We start from the raw sequence: 8970 nt of genomic DNA on the forward strand, positions 1-8970 counted from the left end.
CTGCCACTGGGAACTGATTCCGTGGATTTCTAGAGGCGGGCCCTGCCCTCCACCCCCCATCCCCCACCCTCCAGAACATTCAGAGTCAGTAGTGATGAGGGAGCGTGTGGCAAGCTGAGGGCTATAACAGCGCGCACACATACACCCTCACACCCTCCAAGGTGGGATATGTGTGATACTCCAGATGCCCATGGCTACCGAAGACCAAAGGAAAGGAAAGCAAATGGTTGACTGATAGAGATCACAGTCATGTAGGACAGGAACCTCCTTCATTTTACAGATAACTTAGTAAACTGCAAGGAAAACACAATCTTATCCATAGTCTAACCTCCAGAAACCTATAGACTCCGTTTCCTGGAGCCTTAATATCACCCTCATCAAGATGAAGGGGTTTCAAGTGCTTGCCATGGTGATGTGGGAAACAAAGGCAAATGAAAAATTCCCATATTGCTTAGGGCCCACTGACAAGTCCTTGAAGCGGGCAGAGTGACCTCCTTTTAGGAGCTCAGCTGCCTCAATGATGGTACTTTGGTGGGGATAAAAGGGAATCTTGCTTAACATTATTCTGCCCCCTGTGAGTCTTCTTAAACACATAGAAATTCCTTTGCAAACCTCTTTTATCTTTACCCCCTTCCCCCCAAATATATGTTGGCAATTATACTCCAAGCATATGGCTCCTTCTATATATTTGAAGGGTCTCATGTCTGAGGTTTTACTTAACAGTAATAAATGTTTTTCTAACAACAGCTAGCCCCTCAAGGTTCTGGAAACCTTGCTTCCAAAACACTGTCCCTAACCCCGTCCCAACCTGAAGGTATATAATTAGTCACTCCTCACAACCCCAGTGGAGCTCTTTCTGCCCACGGGTACTGTCCCCGTGCTTTAATAAAATCACATTTTTTGCACCAAAAACATCTTCAAGAATTCTTTCTTGGCTGTCACCTCCAAACCCCGCCATCACTTGAAACCCCATCAAATAGCTTCAGTGCCTGGGTGAAATGATTTTGATAGTATTTCCTAATACCAACATAGTTGAAATAACTTTGGCTGGATTTAAAGATTATTCTGGATTAGAAACAAACAAGTGAACCCTTCTTTGCCTTAGTAGACTTCTTTTATTCTTCCTCTTCTCCAGATTCAGCCCATACTTCCCTTAACCACCCACTTCCCCCAAGTAAACATACCCTACTTATATGGAAAACCAGACTTAGAACAAGATCAGTGCTCTGTGCATATTAGATGCTCAGAGATTTAAGATTATCTTAAGAGATATAATGTATTTATTTTATTTTATTTTTAATTTTTATTTATCTTTTTAATTTACATCCAAGTTAGCATATAGTACAACATTGATTTCAGGAGTAGATTCCTTAATGTCCCTTACCCATTTAGCCGATCCCCCCTCCCACAACCCCTCCAACAACCCTGTTTGTTCTCCATATTTAAGAGTCTCTTATGTTTTGTCCCCCTCCCTGTTTTTATATTATTTTTATTTCCCTTCCCTTATGTTCATCTGTTTTGTATCTTAAAGTCCTCATAAGAGTGAAGTCATATGATACTTATCTTTCTCTAATTTGCTTAGCATAATACACTCTAGTTCCATCCACGTAGTTGCAAATGGTAAGATATCATCCTTTTTGATTGCTGAGTAATACTCCATTGTATGTATGTGTGTGTGTGTGTGTGTGTATATATACGTATACATATGTATACATATGTATACATATATGTATACATATGTATACGTATATATATATGTGGGTGAGTGTATGTATACACCGCATCTTTTTATCCATCCATTGATGGACATTTGAGCTCTTTCCATACTTTGGCTATTGTTGATAGAACTGCTATAAACATTGGGGTGCATGTGCCCCTTTGAAACAGCATACCTGTATCCCTTGGATAAATACCTAGTAGTGTAATTGCTGGGTCGTAGGGTAGTTCTATTTTTAATTTTTTGAGGACCCTCCATACTGTTTTCCAGAGTGGCTGCATCAGTTTGCATTCCCATCAGCAGTGCAAAAGAGATCTTTTCTCTGCATCATTGCCAACATCTGTTGTTGCCTAAGTTGTTAATGTTGGCCATTCTGACAGGTGAGGTTGTATCTCATTGTGGTGTTGATTTGTATTTCCCTGATGATGAATGATATTGAGCATTTTTTCATGTGTTGGTTGGCCATCTGGATGTCCTCTTTGGAGAAGTGTCTATTCATGTCTTTTGCCCATTTCTTCACTGCATGATTTGTTTTTTGGGCGTTGAGTTTGAGAAGTTCTTTATAGATTTTGGATACTAACCTTTTATCTGGTATGTCATTTGCAAATATCTTCTCCCATTCTGTCGGTTGCCATTTAGTTTTGCTGATTGTTTCCTTCGCTGTGCAGAAGCTTTTTATTTTGATGCGGTCCCAGTAGTTCATCTTTGCTTTTGTTTCCCTTGCCTCCAGAGACATATTGAGTAAGAAGTTGCTGCGGCCAAGATCAGAGAGGTTTTTGCCTGCTTTCTGCTCGAGGATTTTGATGGCTTCCTGTCTTACATTGAGGTCCATTTTATTTTTGTGTATGGTGTAAGAAAGTGGTCCAGGTTCATTCTTCTGCATGTTGCTGTCCAGTTTTCCCAGTGCCACTTGCTGAAGAGACTGTCTTTATTCCACTGAATATTCTTTCCTGCTTTGTCAAAGATTAGTTGGCCATATGTTTGTGGGTCCATTTCTGGGTTCTCTGTTCTGTTCCATTGATCTGAGTGTCTGTTCTTGTGCCAGTAGAGATTAATATATTTATAATTTTAAAGTCAATTTGCCTACTAGTCTAGCATATTCAATAGCTTTGCAAACCAAAAATAGTTTTTCTTCACTTAAAACTTTGACCGATTTAAAATAGACTTCTTTAACCTTAAAAATATTTCAGAACTTTCCCACTAAAAATATTTTAACTGTTTTCTTTATCAGACTTCTCCAGAAAGCATAGATTTGAATGCATGCATATTAAATTTTTATTTAAAAAATGCATGAGTTTATTTATTTATTTTTTTAATATTTTAATTTATTTTTGAGACAGAGAGAGACAGAGCATGAGCAGGGGAGAGGCAGGGAAAGAGAGGGAGACACAGAATCTGAAGCCAGCTCCAGGCTCCAAGCTGTCAGCACAGAGCCCGATGTGGGGCTCGAACTCACGGAGTGTGAGATCATGACCTGAGCCAAAGTCGGACGCTCAACCGACTGAGCCACCCAGGTGCCCCTGAAAAAATGCATGAGTTTAAAGTTGGCTTTCATCACCCTTTATGTGCAATGCTGCTAAACTATTGCATAATAAATGTGCGGTGAATGTCTTTAAAAAAACTTCTATCTACCAACTTGAGTACATTTCATTCTTTTCAAGTTTATTTATTTTGAGAGAGAGAGAGAAAACACATGTGCACAAGTGGGGGAGCGGCAGAGAGAGAGAATGAGAGAGAATCCCAAGCAAGTGCTGTCAGCCCAGAGCCCACCACGGGGCTCAATCTCAATCTCAAAAACCAAACCGTGAGATCATGAATGGAGCTGCAACTCAGTTAACCGACTGAGTCACCCAGGTGCCCCAAGAGTATCATGTATATTTTATATACAAATCTGTTTCATATGTGTGTTTACATTTCTCCTAATCTGTGGCTGCTGCTTTTCTTAAGTCTTTTTTTTAAGCAGGCTCCATGGCCAACCTGGGGCTAGAACTCATGACCCTGAGATCCAGTTGCGTGCTCTCCTGACTGAGCTAGTCAGGCCCCCCCAATATTAGGTGTCTTTTGAGAGGAAGAGTCTTAAATTTTGAAGTCAAATTTATTGATTCTTTTTTCTTTGCTTTGTGTTTTTTGTGTTCTATCAGATAAATCTTTGCCTAATCAAAGAGCACTAAAATTTCTTAGTATGTTTTCATCTAGAAGTTTTATATATTTTAGGTTTTACACATAGGTCTCTGAGACATTTTGAATTTTGAATTCGGTATGTGGTTAAGTTTGAAGTTCACTTTTTTTTAAATTTTATTTTTAACTAATCTCTACTTCCAATGTGGGGACTAGAACTCGCAACCCCAAAATCAAGAGTCTTCTGCTCTACCAACCGAGCCAGCCAGGTGCCCCGAGGTTCAATTTTTGATATGTATACCTATTATTTGTCAAAAAGTTAGTTTCCCCATTGATTTTCCTTTTGCACCTCCATCAAAAATCGCCTGTCTAGGTATGGATTTCTTCCTGGACTGTCTTTTCTGTTACAAGATCTGATCTATGTGTCCATCATTCTAGTGTCCCACATTGTCTTGCTTTAGTCTTTATAGCAAATCTTGAAATCACGTACACCAGGGTTGTTTTTAACTTTGTTCTCCTGTTTCAGCATTGTTTGGTTACTCTAGCTCCTACATGTTTCCATATAAATTCTAGAATCAGCTTAGCAATTTTTCTTTTTATTATGGAACGCTTCACAAATTTGCGTGGCATCTTTGTGCAGGGGCCATGCTAAAGTTCACTGTATTGTTCCAATTTTAGTGTATGTGCTGCCAAAATGGGCACTCAGCAACTTTTACTTTAAAAAATTTTTTTTAACGTTTATTTATTTTTGAGACAGAGAGAGATAGAGCATGAACGGGGGAGGGTCAGAGAGAGAGGGAGACACAGAATCTGAAACAGGCTCTAGGCTCTGAGCGGTCAGCACAGAGCCCGATGCGGGGCTTGAACCCACGAACTGTGAGATCGTGACCTGAGCTGAAGTCGGATGCTTAGCCGACTGAGCCACCCAGGCGCCCTGCAACTTTTACTTTAGAAGAGTATGCTGGCATTTTGATTGGGGCTGGATTAATAGATCAATTTGGGGAAAATTGTCATGTTAATAATATTGAATCTTCGATTTCATGAACATGGTTTATACATCTTTTTTTGATCTTTGATTTCTTTCATTTGAATTTTCAGTATGCAGATCTTGCAAATATTTTGTTAGATTTAACCTAAGTAGGTCATGTTTTTGGTACTATTGTAAATGGTATTGTTCTAGTCTTAATTTCCAATTGTTTGTCACTGCTATATGGAAATGCAGTAGTTTTTGTGTATTGGTCTTATATCCTGTGACTTTGTTAACGTCACTTATTAGTTCAAGTAGTTTTTGTATAGATTCTCTTTGGAATTTCTACACAGATTATCATGTTACCTCAGAATACCTTATTTTTTTCCTGACAGCTCTGTATGTCTTTTATTTATTTTCTGCTTAATGCACTGGTGAGGATCCCGAGGATGAGCAAATGATCACTTGGCTTTTTATTCGCTAGCCTCGTGTAACAAATTATTTTTTTTTGAATCCTCCCTTCCATAATAATAAATTCCGTAGACAACAAACCTCTGAATGGATTTCAAGGGTCTTTGAGTCTTTGAAAAACATAAACAGTATTTTACATTAATATGTATATCTGTATTACTTAGAGGAAGTGGGTTCATAGCTTATATCAGACTGTCAAAGGGATTTATGTCATCAAAAGTGTTAAGGAACTAAATTTTAAATAAAAGCCGATTTATACATATAAATAGGCATATATAAATGATTTTCAGGATGTTGTTTTTCACTACTAAGAACTGGGATGCCTGGGTGACAGAGTCGGTTAAGCATCTGACTGTTGATTTTGGTGCAGATCATGCTCTCACAGTTTATGAGTTTGAGCCTTGCGTTGGGCTCTCAGCTGACAGCGTGGAGTCTGCTTGGGATTCTCTGTCTCTCTCTCTCACTGCCCCTCCCCTGCTTGTCCTCTGTCTCTCTCTCTCTCTCAAAATAAATAAACATTTAAAAAAAAGTTACTAAGAACCGTGATTCTTTTTTTACCTTGGACTCTCCCCACTCCATAGGAAAGGATAAATGCTTCTTAGCAGTTTTTACTCCTATGACTTTTTTTTCTTAAAATTAAAAAAAAAATGTTTATTTTTGAGAGAGATAAAGAGCAAGCAGGGAAGTGGCAGAGAAAGAGGGAGACAGAGGATCAGAAACAGGCTCCGTGCTGACAGCAGAGAGCTGATGTAGGGCTCAAACTCATGAACCCCGAGATCATGACCTCAGCTAAAGTCAGACACTTAACTGACTAAGCCACCCAGGGACCCCTGACCCCTATGACTTTTTGTTAGAAACTAACAAATTTAAATGTTGGTAGGGATTGGTGGTAGAACATTCAAAAGAAATACAGATGAAGTGAGGCTAAACCCCTTTTAAACGCCCACAAAAATAAAAAATATACCAACAAGAGTGGGCATAAGGAAAATAATCAGTGGTTATACATACTTCAAAGCTGGTTAAGGTACTCACGAGGAACAAAATATATCTTATTAAGAAGTCTTATTTACAGAAACATAAAATGATTTAAAATTTAGAACACTTTTTATCTCCTTAGGTTTGTTTTATTATTTTTTTTATTAAAAAAATTTTTTTAATGTTTTATTTTTGAGACAGAGCATGAGCAGGGGAGGGGCAGAGAGAGGGAGACATCGAATCTGAAGCAGGCTCCAGGCTCTGAGCTGTCAGCACAGAGCCTGACGTGGGGCTTGAACTCATGAACCGTGAGATCATGACCTGAGCTTAAGTCGGACATTTAACCAACTGAGCCACCCAGGCGCCCCTCCTTAGGTTTATTTTAAACCAATCTACTTAAGTTAAAAACCAAACAAGTAGGTTAAATAAAACCAAAGACAAACAGTAAATGGGGTTATTTCTACAACCTTCAAATAATTGTAACAACATGTTAAAGCACTATCACTAGTTTCAAATAAAAACCTAGAGCTGAAATGAGTATATTAAGATTTAATTTATTTAATTATATTAATATTTAATTAATTAATATTTAATTAAAATTCCTGAAAGGTGTATAGCTCTGTATTAGATTCCCTTTTAGATAATAATCTCCCTTCTGTTGAAGGAAAATCTTTTGAGTTTTACTGTTAAGATAATTAGCAACCACTTGATAATTTAGTGAATTCTAGTAATGAAAAGAACATTGTCTTCTCAAAACAGCCATTAATATTACTAAAAATAATAACAGTATGTGCCAAACACTGTTTATTTAATCCTTACAATAGCCCTATGATGTAATTATCCTCATTTTATATGTGATTTGACTGGATAGCACCTATGTGCTATTATCTTAGTCTGAGTAATTCTCTTCTCTACCTCTATACTCATTCTTCAAAGCCCTGCATCCTATAGCATTTATCCTTTTCTGATATTCATAGTAGGAAACAGTTATCTCTTTTATTCTCTCTGTTAGAATCTCCAGTAGGGCATTTGCCATAGTCTACCTGATTTGTCTAAAGGGCCCATTTGTATGTATATCTTCCTTGTATACTGGGTTATGATCATCTGAAGGTCAAGAACTTGAGGCTTTCCCCACCAGTTATTTGGTTGGAGTCTTGCATGTATATAATAGGCAATATATGATTATTAAAATGAATCTACTAAATGTTATCTTTGCTTACAATTTACTCAGGAATTTACTGGACAGATAAACTTACTCATGTGCCAAGTTCCATGTACATTAAGCAGTATAACTTAATGGGTAAGAGCCTGCTAAGATAGACTCCTGACTCTGATACTTCCTGCGATCTTGACTGTGTCACTTCATTCTGTGCCCTGTTTCCATCACCTGTAATGGAAATAATAATACCTAACTCAGATGGTATCATGTGGATTAATAGAGTTCACTTTTGAAATGTATTTAAGAGTGCTTGGCATGTAAGATACATGTAATATATACATGTAATATACATGTTATTCTTTCTTACCCTTTTTTTTTTTTTAAGTTTATTTATTTTGAGAGAGAGCATGTGAGCAGGAGAGGGGCAGAGAGGGAGAGAAAGAGAATCCCAAGCAGGCTCCTTGCTGTCAGTGCAGAGCCTGACGTGGGGCTTGATCCGATGAACCATGAGATCATGACCTGAGCTGAGATCAAGAGCCAGAGGCTTAACCAACTGAGCCTCCCAGGTACCTTTCTTTCTTACCATTCTTGGCAACATTGTAATAGTAAAAAGCTGGAAACAACTTAAAAGTCTATCAGTAGGGGACAGATTAAACCAATCATAGCACATCCTATATGGACTTATGTGCAAGCTTTAAAAAGATTAGGGATCCAGGGGTGCCTGGCTGGCTCGGTTGGAAGAGCATGTGACTTAATCTCAGGATCGTGAGCTCAAGCCCACATTGGATGTAAAGATTACTTAAATAAAACTTAAAAAAAAAAAAAAAATAGGGATCCAAAGAAGATGTATGAATGACTAGTAGGTACATCAATAGTCATCAGGGAAATGTAAATCAAGACTAATATGAAATATTACTATACATGCACAGGATGGCTATTAGATGAACAAGTGTTCATCTAGCAGGTACTGGCATGGATGTGGAGAAATTAGATCCCTACTACGTAGACAGGGGGAGGGGAATGTAAAGTAATGCAACCATTTTGCAAAACAGTTTGGTGTTTTCGCAAAGTTAAACTCAGTTGCGAAAGGACCCAGAAATTTCCCTCTATACCCAAGAATTGAAAACCTACATCTACACAAAAACCTGTATACAAATGTTCATAACATAATTCATAAGACCCAGAAAGGATACAACCCAATTGTGCAAATGATGGAATGGATAAACAAGAGGTGGTACATACAGTGGAATATTACTTGATAAAAAGGAATGAGGTACCTACCGGTAGAGGCTGCAATAGGGATGACCTTGGAAACAATATGCTAAGTCAAAGAAGCCAGACATAAAAGGCTACATATTGTATGATTCCATTTATATGAAATGCCCAGAATATGCAAAACCATACAGACAAAGTAAACTAGTGATTCCAAGGGGCTAGGAGAAGGGAAAAATGGAAAGTGACTGCTAACAGTACTGGACTTTTTCTGGGTGGGGTAATAAAAATGTTACATATGGAATTAGATAGTGATGGTTGAAGTATGATGATTACACAATCTTGTGAGTA

The 8970-nt window shown here is 38.0% G+C and overlaps 1 non-coding gene across 1 annotated transcript; it reads right to left on the reverse strand.

The window, feature by feature from the left end:
• Positions 1-4430: 4430 nt before the first annotated feature.
• Positions 4431-4537, reverse strand: LOC122232073. Its single transcript, XR_006209410.1, has one exon. It is a non-coding gene; the product is annotated as a U6 spliceosomal RNA (small nuclear RNA).
• Between the last annotated feature and the right edge of the window lie 4433 nt (positions 4538-8970).

The sequence above is a fragment of the Panthera tigris genome, chromosome A1 (genome assembly GCF_018350195.1).
Source record: "Panthera tigris isolate Pti1 chromosome A1, P.tigris_Pti1_mat1.1, whole genome shotgun sequence".
Lineage (NCBI taxonomy): Eukaryota > Metazoa > Chordata > Mammalia > Carnivora > Felidae > Panthera > Panthera tigris.